Source organism: Lissotriton vulgaris, chromosome 3_1 (assembly GCF_964263255.1).
Source record: "Lissotriton vulgaris chromosome 3_1, aLisVul1.2, whole genome shotgun sequence".
NCBI classification, from domain to species: domain Eukaryota; kingdom Metazoa; phylum Chordata; class Amphibia; order Caudata; family Salamandridae; genus Lissotriton; species Lissotriton vulgaris.
In genome coordinates this window covers 1,739,459,101-1,739,481,122 of record NC_141689.1, presented here as the reverse complement: position 1 = coordinate 1,739,481,122, position 22,022 = coordinate 1,739,459,101, and positions in this window count along the sequence as shown.

Here is a 22,022-nt window from a genome sequence, read left to right as displayed (position 1 = left end):
ATTTTTTATGAATGTATTTAATATTTATTTTTTTAATTGTTAAGATGCTTTTTATTTTTTAACCCTGTTTTTCAAACTTGTTTTGCTTTTTGTATTTTAAATACAATTTGTAATTGGACTGTTTTTCAGGTTATAAGTCTTATATGGGTTTTGTCTGGCTAGTGTTTTAAATGCATTTTCTAAATGTTTTGCTTTTTTTTTAAATTGTTTTTTTTTCATAATAATATTTTTTATTTTTAAATTGGTAACCTTTAAAGGGGTTTGAGTGGGTAGTGTTTTTAAGTTTATTATGTTATTTAAAAAAATTGACTTTTCTAATTTCTTTATCAATTATGTATTTCTTTTTTTGTTTATTTTTGGGTTGTTGGGTTTTGTTGATGTTTTGGCTGTGTAGCATTTTAACACCTATATAATTAAAAGTTTTGGTTTTAAAATGTTTTGTGTACATTTTATTTTATTTTTTTAAACGTGTTTTTATTGGTATTTGGTATGATTCGTCACATGAATACACAAAGGAAAACAGGTGTATATGAACATTACATTAAAAGATGTTTAAATGGTATCATAGATTGTTACAGACATTAATCCACAGGCAGCAACAACAGTTTCCATTGCAGTTATTTCCTAGGAGCAGAGAACCAGGTCATCTAGAGAACCAGGTCATCTAGAAGCCTGCACCCCACCTACTAGCTTTATTAATAGTGGTCAAAAAAATTACTTACATCTTCGTATATTGATCATGTTATCAAGTACTTGCTTCACTGAAAACTGTTTACGACAACGTGTAAATGGGTGTTTTCCGACAGAGGTTTAGTATGTACCCATACCATTCGTAATCGTTTAAGAGCTACTTTATTTATTGAGTACAAACCTTATAACTAAAAGGGAAACAGTATGAAACAGAACACAAAACCTGTGCAGAGGAGAGGGGTGAATAGTAGTTGACAGTACCACCTGAGGGGAGAGTCATAGTGCGAAGAGAACTATAGTGAACCCGAAGGGGAGGAGGGCTCCCTGCTACCGTCATGTCTCCCTCGCCTGATCATCAGAACTCTAACTGACAACCACTCATGATCGACTATCACTTGGTTCAACACTCAGGGCCCACTGGGGACCGCAACAGACCGCCACGCCAAGCGCCTCCAGGACAGGCCCCCAGTCCCAGCCCTGCCTCCTTGCTATCAGTATCCACAGGTTTCTCCCTTACCGCCAGCTCCTCGGTTCATTGTTCAACTATAGAGTGCTTCCGCAGTCCCTTGGACTCTTACCAGCTGAGCGCTCTACCTTCTGTCCCAGCCCACCTGATGATGTCCCCATTCCAAGTTTCAAACTGAGGCCCCCTTGGAGACTTCCATTCCATCGTTATTCTGCACTTATCAAGCCTATTCCCAACTTTGAGCTATGGCGGCCTATGGAAGAGACCCAATAAACAAGTCTGCACTGTGGGGGCCGGCACCCTGCCCAACTCCACCCTAAGCTTGGCCAGGACTTCCTCCCAGAAGAGACACAGGCCATGGCAATCCCATGTCATGTGGCCAAATTCTGTATCAGGGTGCATGCATCTGGGGCATTGTCGGGCTTTCCCCCATAACTCACCTTTAAGGCAGTGAGATGTCATGTAGGACATATGTGTATAATTGAATTGTATGTATTTTGAATGAGTATTGCTGGAGAACTTTTCGGGATAATGCAAGACCCTGCCCCATTCTGAATCTGTGAGTTCTCTGGCCCGACTCTGTCCCTCTTTGCCCTTAACCCACTCAGGGAACCTACGGCCATTGCTTGCAGCATGACATATAGCCATTCCATTAGATGGCTTGCTGTACCAAGAGTAAATAAGGCGTGTAGTACTGGGTGAGTCTCCGGTTCTTCCCTCCCTCTGTTCCATAACTGCGCAAACATGCACGTCAGGGCCTCATATTGTAAAAATTATCCTCAATCATCTCTCTAAATGGGAGCAGGACTTTGTCCAGGTAGCAATCCCCAACATTGTCCAACCCTACGGCTGACTAATGTGCCAATTGCTCGCTCGTGAATATAACTTGGGGGTCACCATGTGGTAATCCCACAAGGTGCAACATGGGGGTGTATCTGGTGGATCGCTGCTCCTTACTCTGGCCCACCTCCAAGTGTGGAAGGCTGTGCGCTGCAACAGTGAACAATAAGGGGTGGACGTTCCTGGGATTAGTAGCTTTGCTATCAATAGACTGGGACGGGACTCTGGGTGCGGTGAGCACGTGCCCTCCTCGTTTACTCCCACTACCCATTGCGCTAGCCACTGTAGCTGAGCAGCGAGCATATAAAGTTCAAAGTTCAGTACCCCTAGCCCTCCTTCCGACATAGGGCATTGTAGCATTTTAAGAGATACCTTAGGCACCCTTCTCCCCACACCAAGTCCTGTAGAAGGGAGTTCAAGGAGAGGAACCAGCTGCTTGGCATAAGGACCGGGAGATTGACAAAGAAATACAATAGCTGTGGCAGAATGACCATTTTAGATAGAGTGATCTGGGCCATAATGGGTAATGGCAATGTGCGCCAAAAATGTACATAAGAAAGCAGTGACCGCAACACCCTGCCCAAGTTTCCTTCCTTCAAATCATCCAAGGAGTGGAAGATGTGTATTCCTAGGTATTTAAACGTACTTTGAGCCCAGAGTATGTCGGCCATCAATGCCTCCGGTCTGTACAACTGTCCTGCTATTGGGAACAGATATGAATTAGCTTTGTTGACCCGAAGGCCCGAGAGCAGCACAAAGTCATCTAGGATTTGCATGGCCGCGGAGGTGCCAGTGGCTGCGTCTGTCAGGTATATCAGCAGGTCTTCAGTGTATAAAGAGACGTGATGTAACCGCACTCCCATAGACAAACCAATCCTGTAGCCCCCCTCCTTTCCACGAGGGGCTTGATTGCCCTGGTGAACAGGAGGGGAGAAGGGGGGAAACCCTGCCTAGTCCCGCTGGATTTCTTATACTGTCTGGAAATTGTACTGCCGGTTTTAACCCTTGTCGTAGGTGAAGCATAAAGGAGTCGCACCCACCACACCCTCTATTACCCCAAGCCCATGTGCAGCATCCCCTCAAACAAGTACTCCCAACCCACTGTGTCAAAAGCCTTTTCTAAGTCGACTGATAGAACCGCCGCTTGGTGTTTGGTTGGGGCCTCAACAAGGTAGAGTATGGAATAGAGCCTGAGGATGTTATAAGAGGTACTGCGAGAGGGGATAAAGTCATTTTGGTCAGGGTGAACCAGAGTCTGCATTTGAAGGAGTAGCCTGCCAGCTAACTCCTTACTGAGGATCTTAAAGTCCAGATTGAGCTTGGAGAGAGGCCTGAAATCTTTCACTCCAACCTTTGACTTCTTAGACTTTGGGAGAGGGATCACAAGAGCAGTCTCGGTGGAGCAGGGCAGTTCACCGCTATCGTACGCAGCTGCATACAGCTTGACTTATTGTGGTGCTAATATATTGGCAAAGCAAAGGTAAATTTCTGCTAGTAGGTTGTCTAAACCCAGCGTTTTGCCAGCTGCTAATGCACTAATAGCTGCTTTGATTTTCTGCAAAGTTAGCTGTTCTCTCAATTCCTCTAATCCTACTCCTCCAATGTACGGAGCAGTAGAGGGCCCTAGAACTAATTTATATCCAGGCGGGGAGCCACAGCGGGCTGAATACAATCACTCATATTATGCTAAAAAGGATTTGTTAATCACGTCCAGGTTATACACTCCCTCTCCCGTATCCAGGCTAAGTAGGGTGATTGGTGATCTCACTAGTTCAGGTTTCATTAACCTTGCGAGGAGTCGGCCCGCGTTCCCTTCCTCCCTCTGCACTCCATCCAAATATTCCGTATAGTTGTAACATCTTAACCGCCCAATTTCATCATTATATTTTACGCCTGTGGCCTCTGGTGACACGCGAGACACGGCATCAGTACCCTGGATGTTATCTAGACTGCGGATGCTCCCTTCCAGGTCTAGGAGTTCTTGATGGGGCTCCCTGTGGGCACCATTCACCTGTCCCATACAGTGACCCTTTATGACCCTTTTAAATACCTCCCACTCCACTTGAGCAGAAAATGCTGTATTGGTGTTGATGGGGAAGTATGTGTCTAGGAGTGTATGTAATGACTAGCGGAAAGGAGCATCCTCAAGCATTGCCGGATTCAGTTTCAAGGTGGGGATCGGAGGTCGCCTACTCGGGAGCTGATGTGTCATAATCAGTGGAATATGGTCCGACACTGTACGCCCTAAATAATCAGTGTGTATGATGGAGCTATGTTATGTTATGTTCTGTTAAAAGTACTTATTCAGCGCACGGACACCAGACTGTTTCATGGCGCTAGAGACAACAGGGAGAAGAAGGGTGCAGAATTACACAAAGGCCTGCCGGAAGAGATGAGTTTTAAGTGAACATCTAAAAATAGCGTAACTGGGAGAGGATCTAAGTTCGCTCGGAAGTGAATTCCATAGTATAGGAGCCAAAAACGCAAATCGGAGGCCACCATGCTTTTTGCGTTTAACTGCTGGAATGGTGAGAAGGTTGTGATGGGAGGAGCGCAAATCACGGGAAGGAATGTACTGGCAGATTCTAGAAGCAACAAAAGCAGGACCTTGAGCGTGTAGCACCTTGAATATGGTGCAGCCGAGTTTAAAGATACACCACTTGGCAACCGGCAACCAGTGTAGTTTCTTTAGTAACGGGGAGATGTGTAGATGTTTTAGCTGACAGAAGATTAACCTGGCTGCCTGATTTTGCACGAGTTGCAAGCGGCGCAACTGGTAGGCAGGAATGCCAGTGTAAAGAGCGTTGGCGTAGTCAATGCGAGATGTAATCAAGGCTATGATGATCAGCGTGAGAGCCTCCGTAGACAGACACCTACAGATTTTACGGATCCTGCGAAAATGGAAAAAGCAGGCCGAGGTGACAGCGCTAATCTGAGGTTTCATTGAGAGGTCTTTGCAAATGATCACGCCAAGACTCTTCACAAAGTCAGCTGGAAGGGGAGGGGTGCCCAGAGAGGATGGCCAGAAACTGGCATTCCAGGGGTTAGTGGTTCCCCTGGTTAATACAAGTTCCATTTTATCGGGATTTAACTTCAGCTGGCTCTGATACATCCACTCGCTAATGGAGAGCATGGTAGATTGAAAATTAGCACGGGATGTGGAGTTGGATTCAAGATTAAAAACCAGCTGGAGGTCATCCGCGTAATTAAGGATAGTAACTGGGCTATTGCAGAGAGAGGCAATCAGGGGCTACATATAGAGATTGAACAAAAGAGGCGATAAGGCAGAACCCTGGGAGACTCCGCAGGTCAGACTGGATCGAGGTGCTACAAAGGTAGACAGATGGACCGCCTGAGTGCGCCGATGTAAAAATGATCGGATCCGGTCAAGGGCCCGACCCTGTACACCAGCGTTGTTGACACGGTCTATCAACAGATCGTGATCGACCATGTCAAAAGCCGCAGATAGATCCAATAGCACGAGTGCCTGAGAGATGTTATTATCAGAACCCTTTCTAAGCTCATCCATCACCGCCAGAATGACCGATTCGGTGGAGTGGGCTGGCCTAAAGCCCGCCTGCTGAGAGTCAAGGAACTTAGAGTTCTCAAGAAAAGAACTAAGACAGTTGGTGACGTGAGTCTCTAGGATCTTACCTAGGTAGGGAAGCAGGGAGATGGGGCAAAAATTCGCCAGGACCAGAGGTTCAGCGTTAGACTTTTTCTGGATAGGGGCCACAGCTGCATGTTTAAAGGAGTCGGGGACGATACCTGTAGCTAAAGATTCGTTAAGAAGTGTAATTGGAGGGTCATAGCAGGCAAGAAAGGCTGCTTTGAGAATCTGCAGAGGGCAGCAGTCATTTGGCGAGCCCGAGATCCCTTTGTTTAGTAGAGCCACAAAGTCACTTTTAGTGATAGGGGGAAAGGCAGCCAGTGAAAATGAGTTCTGAGAGGGAGGGGTCGGGCAGAGGGAAAAGAAGGGCTAGGGATGTTATTTTTTATGGTGATAATTTTGTCAATAAAATATGAATTAAGGGAGTCCACACAGTGATTGTGAGGGGACAGCTTGAAGAGTCACCCTATCAGGTTGTGTGAGCTCGTTCACAATAGAGAAAATATCTTTTACCTTGGATGCAGAGTTTAGGATTTTTGGGGAAAAGTATAACTTTTTTGCCTGAAGAATGGAGATATATAGTTTTAACAACGCAACATATTCAGATTTTACTTCGGGTGAGTAGGTACGGCGCCAGCGGTACTCGGCTTGGCGGAGTGTCAGTTTATCCTTTTTTAGTTGGTCAGTGAACCAACGTTGGGCGTTGTGGGGACGTTTGGACTTAATCTTTTTCAGGGGGGCCACCTTGTCGCTGGCTGCTTTGAGCCAGGAGTCGAGGCGAGAGGCCTGGGTGGTTATGGAGGCCTGGTTGCAGGGGACGGAGGCAGCCAACAGCGAGTGAAAATCTTCTAGGCTAGCCCGTTTCCAATTACGGGCTATGATGTTAGTTGCGGGGGTCAGAGGAACAAAGGGAATGTAAGCCAATGCAAAAGAAATAAAAAAATGATCAGACCAGGAACGGGGTAAATGGAAGGAGGGGTGATATCGATATTGGAAGTCCAGACTTAGTCAAGAGTATGACCCTTTATATTCATAGGAACATGAATATGCTGGGAGAAGTTCAGACCCAGCAAAAGATCGGAGAATTCTACCGAGAGATTACTCTCGCGGGTGTCCGAGGGCCAATAGTTGAAATCACCCAAAATGACAACCCTGGCGTGATTAATTACCAGCTGAGAGATTAACAGCCCGATTCATGAAACAAAATTGCGCTCGCAAAGGGCCAGATTCTGAGAATCTGGCCCTTTGCGCGTGCAATTATTGCATTTGGGATTCATCATCCCAAATGCAAAATTCGCTATTTAAGAACTCGCAAATTTGCGAGGAACAGCATTTAAGGAATCTCTATTAGAGATTCCTTAAATGCTATTCTTGAAACATTTAAAAATTGAGAATTCGCAATTTTGAACCGCTATTTACCACGAGGTCAAACCTCGTGGTAAATAGCGAAAACTTACAAAAATGCATTTAAAAACATTTATCTAAGTTGCATGTTACACACACACATGTCCTTTGGACATGTGTGTGTGTAACATCTGTGTGAATTTACATTTCAGGGGTGTTACAGGGTGTCCTTTGGACACCCCTGCACCCTTGAAATCGCAATCTCATTTGCGATTAGCTAATTGCTAATCGCAAATAAGGAATGACTCTCCATTCATTCCTATGGGCCTTTAGGCCCGTAGGAATGAATGGGGAGTTATTCCTTATTTGCGATTAGCAATTAGCTAATCGCAAATAAGGAACCTGTAGGAATCGCAAAAAATATTGTGATTCCTACATGAATCCCATTGTTGCGAGTCTGGAATAGCGATTCCTTATTAATCGCTATTTCAGACTCGCAAAACTTCACAATGATGAATCGGGCTGTATAGTCCCTGAATAACTGAGGAAAAAGGGGCATAGGTTCAGGTGAGCGATAAAACAGTGCACAGACAAGGGAGGATCTAGCAGAGGAGAGTTTCAGGATGAGGCTGTCAACCCTGGGGGGAGAAACCTCTTCCAGGATCGTGAACTTGAGTCGATGGCGAATGATGGCTGCAACACCTCCACCCGCTCTGCCTTGAGGCCGGTTTGTGTGCAATATGTAATAACCAGAGGGAATGGCGGCGAGCTATGAAAGGCAGAAGAGCAAAGAAATGTGTCAAGCCTAGTGTGTACCTGATGGACTGGTGAGAAGAAGGAGTACTCCCTATCTCTATTGTTTTGCAATCTCCAGATGTCCTCAAGGCCCCAGTGGGATAGTCAACCGCGGAATCCCAGAGCTGTACGATATGGCTGAGACCCCGACAAGGGAGGGTGCGAACGGTCAGTGGCAACATCCGCAACACAGTTAAAGTCCTCCCCTAGTACTATGTGTCCATAGAAGTCATTAGCGAGTGAGGCTGAGAAGGACTCCAGGAAACCTGCTGTTGTCCATGGCGAATTGGCCCTCCATGCGAGCTTTTTGCAGGAAGTCTCTATCTCAAAAATGGAGAAATCGAGCCACCACGGACCGCGGGGGTCTTCCAGTGGCCAGCGGTCGGCACCCTATGAACCCTCTCCAGTGTATAGAAGGTGGACAGTCCCTCAGGTGCCATCACCCTACATAGCCAATGCTCCAAGAAGGACACAATATCACGGCCTTCCGCCCCTTCTGGGAGGCCCATGACCCTGATGCTGTTCCTTCGGTTGCACCCTTCAGCGTCTTTGGCCCTCCCCTCGAGCACACCCACTCTGTCTGTAAGGGTACCCACCGGCTGCTCTAGTGCAATCTGTGCCAGCGTTAGTTCCGCAATACTGGTTTCAGTCCCTGTCACTCTCTCCAATAGCTTCTTGTGCGCTTCCCGCAGTAGGCCAAGCCCTATCGCTACAGTGCTGATATCCTGGTGGAGGGTGGCCTTCATGTCTGCTATGGCCTCCAGGATTTTGCAAAGCTGTTGTTGCACCGGGTCCTCTGTGGTAGTCTACGATTGCCCCTGGACACTGTCCTTCTGCTCGCGCGAGGTCCCCAGCTGTCCGACCGTGGGTTTGCCCATTATGCCAGAAATCTCTTTAGGTCTCCCGCGGGGGATAGGACTAAAACCTGCAATGCTAATCCTGGACACCACGTAGTGAGGCACCCTATGTTCCCATGGCCACAGGTCTCAATAGCTGCCTCAGTATCCCGGACCCAAAAGACTGCTTTGTATGAGGCCGTCACATGCCTCGCAGGTTTGTAGACTGCACCCCCTGGGGCAGTAACAGGTTGTTGCAGCCCCCTCTGTCTGCCTGCTTCAAACACGCTCCCAATGGTGCAGCAGCCGCATGATCAGCTCCCATAGCCATGTGGGTGCAGGCCGGTATTCAGTCCCCCTCCATGGGTTGCCTGCATTCCTAAACACCCCCAGGGGCCGGGGTGCCACGCTGCACTCATTGTAGTAGGCAGTGTCCCAACCCCTGGCAAAACTTCAATGCAGGCCACAGGAGTACCAGGGAGCAGACCTCTCAGGCAGCGACTTCATTAACTACCTCCTACCAGCTAGGAACAAATACAACCTCCCCCGGTCTTCACACAGGCTGTGCCACTTCTCCTGTTGTGTAGGGTGACCAGGCCTCCCGGATGTGCCAGGACGGTCTCCGTTTTTCACCAGCTGTCTGGCAAGATTTGGTGAAATTTAGCTCAGGTCCTGGTTTTTGGAGAGGGTTGACTAAAAACAGGGGAGGTTTTTTTATGTTTTACAAAGCGAGGATAGTTAGCAGTTGTTCCAAGAAAGCAATTTGATTCACATGCAAAGCACTGGGTTTAAAAATAGCATCTTATGTATGTTCGTACTGCCTGTTTTGTCATTCTGTGCTGAGGAGCTCTGTCATTCTGTGCGCTCGCTTGACGTAAAATTATAGTCCTTCTTCTATTTTCATGAAATGTCCCGTTTTTTGCTTTAAAATTCTGGTCAACCTACTGTTGTGGCCCAGGCCCCCAGTAGGAGGATCAACCAGGGCCAGGCTCTTCAGTGCACCACCGGGCTCGCGCGAGGAAACAACTCGGCTCACGCAGCCCCCAGAGGCAGAGAAGGTCGGCACAAGCCCCAATCCAGGCTACAATCCCCAGCTGCACCCAGCTCCTCACCTCCGGAATAATTCCGCCACGCGTCAGTGTTCCGCGTGGGGGCCACACCTCAGCCAAGCGCCCAAACTGAACTCCAACTCAGCAGCTGTGGGGCTCCCGATCTATGGGCAGGCAGTAACCCCCACAAAGTTACTCATCACCCGACTCCAGTCATCTGCTCCAAAGCTGACATCTTGAGGGCGCTCCAACCAGCCGCGGTTCCAGACTCCGCTCTCTCGCCAGGCGCCCGGTAATTGGCGAGCTCGTAAAGGCCTTCCCTTCACAGCATGGGAGCCTGGGGGTACATTTTCCGCCATCGCCCTGGCCCCAGCTGCCAGTAATTAAATGCGAAGCTCCAAGCCCACGCGTTCGCCATCATAGACTCCAGGCCATGCCCCGTATATTTTATTTCATGCATTTAATTTTAATATGATTAGGTTCCAATTAATTTAAATTCTTACATTTTTTTAATGATTTATTAAAAAGACTTTTATTAAATTAAGTAATTAATAAAAATTTAAATCCCCCAGAATCCAATACTTTCTCCAATGTTGCTTAGATTGGAGTGTGACTATTAACCCTGAACTCCCTATAGTATAAGTGGAGAAGCGTGGCTCAATGGATGGAGCGGCAGACCCTCATGCAAATGTCTGGCCCGGGACCAGGGTTCAATTACCGCCTCGGCGGCTCTTGGACTCAATCTCCCCGGACCTGATAATTCTCGCCTCGGTGCCAAGTCTAATCATGTCTAATCATGGACCCCACTCTGTGACTCTGGGCAATAGCTTGCTTAATCTCCACAACAGCCCCATCAGCACTTGGATGCCTGGCTTCACCTTGGGGATGCCCAGGAGTGGACATCTCACAGGAAGGGTTCCACAGTGGTATGAATACAGTGCTACGAGACCTCTGGGTAGAAGGCGCTATATAAATACAAACACATTTACATATAGCCCAGGAGTTTACCATTTGTTTTTTAGATTGGAGTGGTAAGAGAAATTGTCATCTCACCCACATAATTTCCAGTTTTCACATATTTTGTTTACTTTGTGATGGCAATAGTTATTCTGGATTTTTTATTCAAAAAATGTTTTATCTGTTTAACTAAAAACACATTTTGGGCCAGATGTAGGAGCCCTAATACCTGTCGGTAATGGCCAATTTTGGCCGTTACCGACCGGTATTTGGCTTTTGAGATGCAGGGGGCCTATTCGGTAATTTTACCGATTCAGTAAATATACCGATTTGGTAAAATACCGAATCGGTATATTTACCGAATCGGTAAATCCATATGTAGCTGGCACTCCTAAGAGTGCCACAGGCCCTTAAGAGTCGGTATTTTACCACACAATCCTATTGTGTGGTAAAATACCGAATTCAGGTGTGCATGCACATCTGTGCATGCACACCTGTGCCATGTGACACACAGACATGCCCTTAGGGCATGTATGTGTGCCACATGTCACACAAGCCTCTACTTGGGGTGCTAGAGGGTGTCAAAGTGACACCCCCTGCACCCTTGCAGGATTTGGTATTTACCGATTCGGTAAATACCGAATCTGTATTTCCCATTGATTCCTATGGGCTTCAAGGCCCATAGGAATCAATGGGCAATACCGATTCGGTATTTACCGAATCAGTAAATACCGAATCTTACAGATTCGGTAATTGTGTTTAAAAAATTACCTACATCTGCCTCCTTCTAATTTACCGATTCATAAATACTGAATCGGTAAAATTCGGTATTTATGAATCGGCAAATTAGATTTACCTACATCTAGCCCTCAATGCTTTATTGTTATACTATTTAATTGTTAACAAAATAAAATTTCTATCTGTGCAATATATTTTGTTTAATTACATAAAATATAGATATTTCTTTAATACAGATTGCATTTAATGTATATTCAATTAATATTATACGTTTGAATGATACAACTAATGTATACCATGTTTTTGTATCCATTTATGGAATTGAATCACTAAGTATACAAATTCTTGCTTTTCATATTAACCATTTTTCATGTTTTCTTTTTTTCATGAATACAGATTGTTAAACTTAATTTCATTAAAATACCTTTTCACCTTGTTTGAACATTTAATACAAAACATGTTAAATATTTCACATTTAAACATACAATGTAAACATATTATATACCACATCGTTTAATGCGTTTTAAAACTTTTTTTCTTACATGTAAACACTTTTTACATAGGATAATGCAAAAAAGAATTGTTTTATTTTTCACTAAGACAAAAAAATGTTTATCTCATAGAATACTTTGTATACATTTTGTTTCATCAGGCAGTGGTGATTGTTGTGGAGAATAATTGTTAAGGTGTTAAATGTGGTTACGGTGATAAAGTGCTCTTATTCTGCTTCCTATAAAGTTACTATGTTTTGAGGTGGAGGTGAGAATGTATATGTTGTGTTTATTTTATAGGATTGATGAAGATTTCAATCAAGTTGTATTTTTTCATGTGTCCCCTTTTTGTTTGTTTTTGTTTTTTGTGAAAGGAATTATTTTAGATATTTCTTATACCTAACTGTTAAGCAAATTCCTTTTATGTTTTCTTTTTTGGTATGCATACCATTTTTTTATTGATTTTTAGCCTGCGTGGATTATGTTCATTTTTTATATGTTTGGATTAGATTTTTTCATTTTGGGGGTATCTCTAATGGATAAATGCTTTTAAGATTATTTGTGAAGATGCCCTACTGCTATACAACTGTCAGTAATATTTTACATTTATCTTTTTTTGTTGGAGGGAAAGTTTATATTGTAGTATGTAAGTAATAAAAAGATTATGCATGTTTGTATGTACTGTGGTTTGTATTCAATCACTGTATTATTGTTATCCATGCATTACTTATGTGTTTTACATTTTCATCTATATTGTATTTGTATATATTGTTTTTTAACTATCTTTGTGAGTTTATGGGGAAATTAGAATTTTTTTGAAGATGTCTTTATTTAAATTATGGTGTGTGCTACAGAGTCTAGGTTGTCTAGAGGTTGAAGATCTGCAAATAGTGTTACTTTTTTGCAGAAGATTTCTACATGTATTTGATTTAATTGGATAGTTTGGTTTTAAGGTTTGAGTAATTAATTACTTATTAGAATATTTAAAATTATAATTATGCAATTACATAACTAAATACCAAACTAAAGCTTCTGAAAATAAAATTATATATTTTTAAAACACTTCCCATCCAACACCTCTCTAAAACCTCATGAACTAAAAACATACATAATTATTATAAAATTTCAAAATATGTTTAAGAACTGCTAAGCACTAAACTATTTAAACGTTTAAAATAATTTAAAAACATTGTTTTAAAATACTACCCAAACTGAAAGAATTGTGAAAAAAAAATATATATAACATGTTGAAGACTAGTATAAATATCACTTCCAGATGAAAAAATATACAACGAGAAACTGCACCCTCAATAACCAATGGCCAGAGCCAGAAGCTGTGCCCAATGGGTACCAAGGAGACTACCTGCAGTGGGTGACCCAAGGCCAGGTCCTGTGACCTGTGGGTGTTGGTCATGTTTGAAGGTAGTGCAGAATGAGAGTTGGAACGTGGCCTGATGCTGCACCCTATGCCATGAGCTTAACGGAAAAAGCTAAAAATGATGATAAGATATTGAGGGCCTGGTATTGAGTATAGCTTATAAGTATGAAAAGTTGTATCTTAGCCGCATTTTTCTTTGGTCACTTTAATCATATTTTTGGCCTCAGCCTTAGCGTATAGGTTTTTCATTATCCCTACTAATTTAGGGGGACTCCAAAGTACAATAGGATCGTGAACAAAACCTCCCACTGTATGCAATCAAAAGCCCTCTCATCATAAAGCATAATTATTGCAGCCTCTACCTTATTGGTTGAATAATAATCGATTGCCTGAACAAGAAAATTTACATTCAGTGACATTGATCTCCCGGGCAAAATGTTGTTTTGGTCACCATGTACTGATGATGCGGCAGGGGCTAGCCATAACGTCATGATTTAGGGAAGAGTTTATAATAGCAATATAAGAGGCTAATAGGATGATACAAACCAAGTTGTTCAGGCAGTTTGTCCTTTTTGAGAAAGCTTACGATGACTGCCTTTGTGAGCGCCTTAAGGATTTCACATCCATCCAGGATTTCATTTAAAAGTATAACTAGATAATTCACTAGCTGCGCTACCAATACTTTATAGAATTTGAGTGGTAGGCCATCGTTGCCACATGCTTTGGCATTATGCATAATTTTAATAGCATTTTTAATCTCAGTGCTCGTAATGGGAACATACACCATTTCCTGAAGTTTCAGTGAGGGGAGTTTAATCCGGTGCAAAAAGGCTTCAATCATGCTAGGCAATGGGTTGCTAGTAGAAGCATAGAGATATGGATAATGATCTAGAAACACCCTGCCAATCTGATCGATGTCCGTTACCGTGCTATTCTGATTTAAGTCAAAGATTGCTTTAATGACCCCCTGGTTGCGCTTCTTTTTATCCGACCATGCCAAATAACACCCTCTGCTTGCTCTCTTTGTAGAATTGCTGCAAACAGGAATTCTGATTGACCAAATCTCTGGCAGTAAAAAAAGTCTTTAAGTCTTTGACTTACCGATGTCAAATTAGCATTAGATTCAGCAGTGAGTACACTAAGGTCATCCCTTTGAGCTTGCTCCAAGTCTTGTTGCAGGGTGGCAATTTCTTCCTGTCTTACTTTTATTGGCTTTGACTGTATAGGAGATTGCTTCTTCCCTAATGAAAGCTTTACATGCCCCAAAACAGAAAAACTAGAGGACGTGCCAACATTTCTCTGAAAAAACTCCTCGAGTGCAAGCCTGTGATCCATCCCTTTTGTGTTGAAAAAAAATGGCCTAATGACCACCATGGTCGCTCTTTCGGAGTGCTACGCATTTTGAGATCTAAAAAGGTAACGGTGTGAACTGAGAATGGGTTCAAGAGTATAAATAACAACAAGCACTTCTCTCTAATACATACTTTAAGGCAAGGTAGTATATCCAAAAATACACATGTCCCAAAGCCCAGTTATTTATCCAAATTTATTATCAAAAAGTACAAATCATTTTTATAAATGAATTTTTCATTTCACAATTATATATAAAAATATCTTGAAAACTTCAAAATTGGCGGAGCCCCATTAACAAGATGAGGAACAGTTGACATAATATACACATCAGAGAGAAAAGAGAAATAAAAAAGACATGAGAAAAGACAACACAGATTTGTCAATACACATGAGTCAAAACTGGACAAACAATATATGTGAAGACAGCGCAATTCACATACATAACCAAAATTTACAATTCACAATTCTCAACATTAAATAGATGCGAACAGGAAATGCGCCGCGGTGCGTTTCGGAAATGTGAGGTACTCAACAAATTCCTTCATCAGGGCGCTGAGAGAACCAATAAATCAGTGGGCGCAGGCCATCTGTATACCATACACTGAAGTTGGATATACAGTGTCTGGGTTTTGTATCAATTTATGTTTTGAATGGATCTGCTTACAAGGAAGAAGCAAAGCCTGTTGGTTAAGTTTGACAAAGCCTCACAGTGTAGAAGACGTTTTCATTAAATCCAATGCACAACGCGAAATACCAATAACTTGAACAAACTTGCTCCTGGATATAAAATAGGGTACTTTGCTCTGCAATGAGAGCAATTATGTATGTCCCAGCTGAGACTAACACTAACTTGAATGTTCTGAAGACTAAGAAATAAACTGCCATCTCAATGGCAGAATATATCCATATATATGAGTTCAAGAGTATACCTGATCAAATTCTTCCCCCAACTATGCAGTTATAAAAGATATAATCCTTGTGAGATGCAGAATTGAAGCATTTGGAAAAACAAGTATGCTCTCGTCCTGGAGGATGGTCAGCTTTCCAGGGATCAATCAAAGAGAGATCCTGTCCCAAATGGGCCAGAATGATTATTTTAGCGAGATCAATTATATCAGACTTCAGAGAACTTCTCTTTAAAGATTTTTTTTGACATGTCAGTATTTTCGTACTGACATGCTCGTACTGACATGTCCGTTGGGCCTCAGCCATTGTGCTGCTAAAAAGTGTTACAGTTCTTTGCATATACATATTTCTGATATTATTGTGACCTGGAGTGCACCCTGTATCTGTGTAGTATTGAATTATAACTGCTAGAGTGGGCCTGAGTTGACCACGCGTTGCACCACATAAGGGTGATGGGGAAGGGGGTTAGAAAAGGATATTTCGTGTGTATGAATTTTATTGATGACTTTTCAGCATGGTTGGGCCTAGTTCTGCTAATAATCTCTTTTGTGATGTTTAATGTATTTATTGTGAGTGAGTGTGGTGCCAATGCTTTACAAATTGCTTTGTGATAAGCCAGAATGCTCAGTGCCAAGCTACCCAATGGTCAACACAGGTTATACAGTGAGTGTAATCATCCACCTCTAATGGGAGTGCTAGGTTCTGCCTGGCTGGGGCCTTGCCTCTGCCAACCAGAATGAGCCAATTCCAACACTCATAGAAAAGAGGAGAGAGAAGAAAGGGAATGTATGTCATTGGGGGTGAGAGTCACTGGAGGCATCAGCGTCTGCATGTTTCAGAGAAAGGCGGTGTGTAAAGAGAATAAAACACATGTGTGAAGTGCCCCCGTGTCCCTACGCAATCCTATTACCATGAAGGCTGTTGTCAAGCAAACATTAAAAGGGTGCACGTCAATGCAGGGTGATAGTGACATTCCAGGTGGTATTTTGATGGTGGAAAGCACCAGAAGCACATCCAAAGTGAAAACATGTTAGACAAGACACAGCTGGACCAGAACCACAATGGTATGCGCAGGCACCAACCACAGTGCTACCGCCATTTAGCCAGCTGGTGGATCCCGCGACTGCTGCTTCGCATTGGTGGATACAATGCATTTGCCACTACTTTTGTTCCATGCACAATACAAATAGAACTGTCAAAAGTGAATGTGTGATACTTCACGTGGGCGACGCAGAACTATATGATCTATTCGAACATCTCCCTAACACAGTAGGAGATGACTACCTCAATGTGACTGTGGCTGCTCTGAATCGACACTTTCACCCCCAGTTGAACCCTGATTAAAAAAGATTCAAGCTGTGGCAAACCCGGCAGACTGAAACCGAATTGATGATGTGTTCTATGTGCACTTATGCAAACTGCACAGCACCTGCACGAACATCGTCCAGACAAATTAAATAAGGGCTCAACTACTTCACGATTACCGTTTGTCCACCCTCCGGTACTCATCCTCCGTCAACCAGGCTAATATTGGACAATATATTGATTCTGGCCAGGTCTCACAAACTAGCAGACAGCAAGGCTGAAGACATGGAGGCAGCACATGGCGCAGGCGCATTAACCACACCAGAGAATGTAAAAGTTAAAGAGGAACAAGTGATACTATTCAACACTGCCCTGATTGGCCGTGCCCTGCATCCGCTCCTAAACAGGTCAAGAAGGTCTGCAGAAACTGCAGCATGGTCCCCTGAACACCCATGTGCCCAACACAAGGTAAACCCTGTCTGAAATGTGGCGCATTAATCATTTTGCAACAGGGAGCCGCTGCGCTGGCCGAGGTACAAGCTCACTCAGGTTACCGGGGACGAGGGTGGTTGACTCTCCGCCAACTTTCCATTAAAGATGGAGAAGAAGGACATGCCTGGTAGCGTGCAGAAGCTGTGAGTCGCCCCGAGGATGATGATGATGATCAGGACTTCATGATATCATTCACAAGCAAAGGAAACTATAACAAGAGGCCCCCACTTTTTTGCAAGATGGAGAATGGAAGGGTCCAGATCAATGCCCTCATCGACACAGGCACAACTGTAAATATCATTAACACTACTCAGTTCTGCAAACTTGTACCATGGCCTAAGCTCATGCCCATGATAGGCAGGATCTATATGTATGGAGGAACAGAGGTGATACACCTAAGATGAGCCAAGAAGGTGATGGTAGAAAATTAAGGAACAAAGGCACAAGCCAGGTTCCACATGACAAAATGAGACACTGGCACCTTTCTGGGATGTCACACAGCAGAAGACCTTGGCCTGGTCTTCTTTGCCCGGCAGGTGCATCAGTCACATCTGGAGGACATTCTGGGTGAATATCCGGGAACTATTCTAGAGCCTAGGTTGTCCAAATGGGGTGAAGCTTAAGCTACACATTGATGAGACAATATGGCTGGTGGCCCTGAGACACATGAGAGTGCTGTTCCACCTACACCCGCTGGTCGAGGAAGAGCTAGAACAGTTCGAATGACTTGGGGCAATTGAAAAAGTAACCGGACCGACTACATGGGTATCACAACTCATAATAGCTCCTAAGCCCAAACAACCTGGGGCCATAAGACTCTGTTTAGACATGAGCTTTCCAAACAAAGCTGGTGAGAGCAGTTGGCTTAACAGCTAGGATGGTCAATCTCGAATCTGGGGTACCAGGTTTGAGACGCTGCAATGATGCTAAACATCCTGTGATTCTGGGCAAATCACTTAATCTCCTGGAGCCTAATAAAAAAATGAATGTGTCATTATGTAACGCAACTGGTGCTATGTAAAGTGCTCTGATACCCGAAACCTTCAGGTGAAGTTCACGCTTTATAAAACTCTGTTAAAAAAAAAAAACTACTCGCCAGGAACTACACATCACTGCGACAGAAGACAACATTTTGGCAGATCTAAATGATTCTTGCTGGTTCTCCAAGTTGGATCTTAATGCAGTATATCACCAGCTTGTGCTTGATAAGGCAACCAGATATATAATAACTTTTCCAACCCACGTGGGTCTCCGCCGATACTGGCGCCTCTACTTCGGGATCTCTTTGGCAGCCAAAGTCTTTCAAGATGCTAATCGAGAAACCCTGTTGAGGCTGATCAGAGGGATAAATGTGAGCAACAACATTTTGATTTTCGCTGACACTTTGAAGGTGCACCGCGTGAGGTTGTGAGCATCTTTAAATGCCTGGCAGACTGTGGTCTAACCTTACTGCACCAAAAGGTGTTCCTTCTACACGAATGCTGTTGAGTTCTTTGAATACCACTTCTTTAGTCTCGGCCATTACCTAATACCTTAGCTGTCAAGTATTGCTTTAAGTCAGGGTTCATTCGCTCCACAACACTATCACCCTCAGGCCGGTATAGAGACGAAAATTTGAACTGGACCCCCAAAGAACTTATGGCATCCTTGTACGCCTTAGAGGCAAACGCTGGACCCTGGTCCGAATGGAAGGTACCACATGCAAAAATTCCCACAAAGACACGCAAATCCCTTACGACAGTTCTGGAATCAGCACTGCGTTGCGGCCACCACCACACAAAGCGCGTGCAAGAATCAACTGCTACTAAGATGTACTTATACGCAGTATCAGATGAGAAAGCACCACAGTGATCTAAATAAACACACGCAAGCGGTTTATTAGTTATGTACAACTGAGTTTGGGGCGGGGGTGCAGCAGTAGAGTTTAATTTGCTGGCAAATGCCACATTGAAGGACATAATCACGCGTTTGTTTGTACAAACTCCGCCACCAACATTGCTGCTGGAGAAGAGATACAGTAGCTGACATGCCGGCATGCGATGAGTCCATCCCAGTGTGGGCTGCTGTAATCAAAGTCTGCCTGCAGTCCCCATTGGGAATCAACCTGTCACCAACGTCGTTAATTCTCACATAAGGAACTTTATCAAGGCTTAAATGATAAGAGTATTTAGAAGTGAAACATCTAGGGTAATTACCTCCCTTCTCAGTTGCAGCAATAGCTGCCTAGATGTCATCATCAATCTTACTTTTGGAATGCGTACGTGCTGCTACTGCACATGCTGCAACTGCTGTATTAGCGGCTTCATCTGTGAGACAATTGCCAACAGCGTGAACTCCAACATGTTTGTGACCCAGGGTATGAATTACAAACACAAGTGGCAGCCATTCTTTAAGCTCAGCCACTCGGACCTTTATTTTATTGTGCGACCCTTGGAGTCACGATAATCATTTTGAGTCCAAAAGGGATGATTGTCATTGGATGATTGAACACAGTAAGAGTCACTCACAATAAGAGTAGTCACACTGAGGTCAGCGTACTCCAATGCAAGCATCAGAGCATGAAGTTCTGCCAATCGGGCGGTACAGTCCCCTAATGTCTGTGTATGCATGACATCGGACTTGAATTTACCATCCACCATAGTACCAACCACAATTGCGCAAGCCGAAGAATATGCGTGCTTTGAATCCATAGTCGCTTGCACGCTTCCATCAGTGTAAATGATACAACGGAAATCCTCAAGTGGGCAAGAACTCCTGAGTCTGCAGTGAGGAATCAAAAATAAACGTGACATCCGGGGATGTCAAGGACGTGGCCCATTGTATCCAACGTAGGTACAAAGCTTTTGAATTTGGTACACTGGCTTTCGTTACTGCCTCCAAGGCAGGATACGGAGTAACAACCAAAATGCGTTTTCCCTCCGACAGTGCACGTTCCTTAGGAATCGCCATTTGCACTCCTGTCAAAACTTTTTCCACAGTGGAAAACCGCAACTCAGCCGAAGTGTACAAGTGTGACTGGTAAGCGAATGGGACTGTGTTATCCTCATTAAAAGTGAGGTACGTGAAACCCACCGTCCCTGGCATGATTCTTATGACCAGGTTGGTGTGGTTATCATGAATTAACAAGAATTTTAATTCTAGAAGATCAGCCTGCAAAGATTGCAAGATGGCTGAATGTTCAGGCAGCCAGCGCGATTTGGAAAAAGTTGGTTGTATCAAGGCGTAAAGAGGCTTGATACACTGGGCATATTCGGGAATGTAGGAACGGCCGAAATTCAAAAAGCCCAGCAAAGATTGTAGTTTTTTCAGTGATGTGGGAGCTCGCAAAAATGCGTATTTGTCCAGGAAGTGAGGAGCTAAACCTCGACCTTCATTGTTGAGCTCATAGCCCAGGAACAACACTGTGTACTCTGCAATGTGACTTTTCGTAAAGTTAAATTTATAGCCAAAATCCGCAAAACTGCTAATTATGCGGTCTACACGGCACAGATGGGGCCATAATTCGTCGTTTGTGAGATAGATGTCATCCACATACGAACATGCATCAGCATCGAGTCCCTCCAAGAGACAGACAATGCGGGTGGCAAAGACGCCTGGACTGTTCTTATAGCCCATAGTCAAATGGCGAAATTGGCGTTGTTTGCCACCACTGGTAAAAGCTGTCTATTGACTAATAAGAGGGGACATATTGTGGGCAAAAACAGCATTGGATATGTCAAGTGTGGTTTTGAACATTTTACGCACGAGACTATCCACACAAGAGCTGAACTGTGAGTATTCTGTACCGCACACGTACAACAATGGGAGTTTAAGTGGCAGTAATTCAATACCAAACGGAACGAGCCATCCGGCTTGGTCACAGTAAAAAGAAGATTATTCATCGGAGACACAGACGTTTCAATTACACCTTGATATTCCAGTGGTTCAAGGATTTCCGCAACTGAAGCGTTCGCTTCTTGCAGCATGGGGTATTGGGGTTGAGGCTGTAGCATTGACCGCAAAGGAATCTCATGCTGAGGGGAAAATTTGTCCCACCCACAGTGAGTACGGTACAAAGCCGGTGCAAGTGCCTTGGCCCAGTCTACTGCAAAATGCAGCGCCTGCTCTTTCGGCACCGTGTGCGCGAAACTAGGGAAGATTACTTTCTCCCCTTGGGGAGCTGCTAAGACAAAGGTTGACCTCCGCCAACAAAATTTCATAGGTAGTAGTTAGATTTTCCCTAAATACCCCTTTTATGGTACGTGCTATGTCACCTTGAATTATAAGGACAATTTCATATAGTCTTTCAGGGGGAGCCACTCTAGTGTCAGCTGTCTCAACTACAACGAAGGTGTCAGTCGCTGTCACCTTCAGTAGTGGATGCAACGCCTCTCGAATTATGGTAATCTCCGCCGCGATGTCCAACAGCGTCAGAGCCTATGTCAGATTCCGAAACTGCACTCTCACTATCTGTGGCATATCTTGCTGTTACTGCAGCAACTTTCTTCTTCTGAAACTGGGGCCTTTGACGTGGTGACTCGTCCTGCTTGCCTTTTCCCTCAGCCTTGCCAGGCTGCTCACTGCTCTGTTGGGCACCTTGTCCTCTGCCGCCACCTCCTGCACCGGTGGGTGTGACCGGTGTTTCCTGCAAAGAGCGAGGAGAACTTTGTTCAGGAACCTGAAATCTATCAGGTTACTTAATCGTAGCGAGGTCGCGCAACTCATAGGTAAGCTCAGTAGAGGCAGGTGTAGGTGCAGCAGGACGGGACCCCAGTTTCTGTTGCTGTTTACCC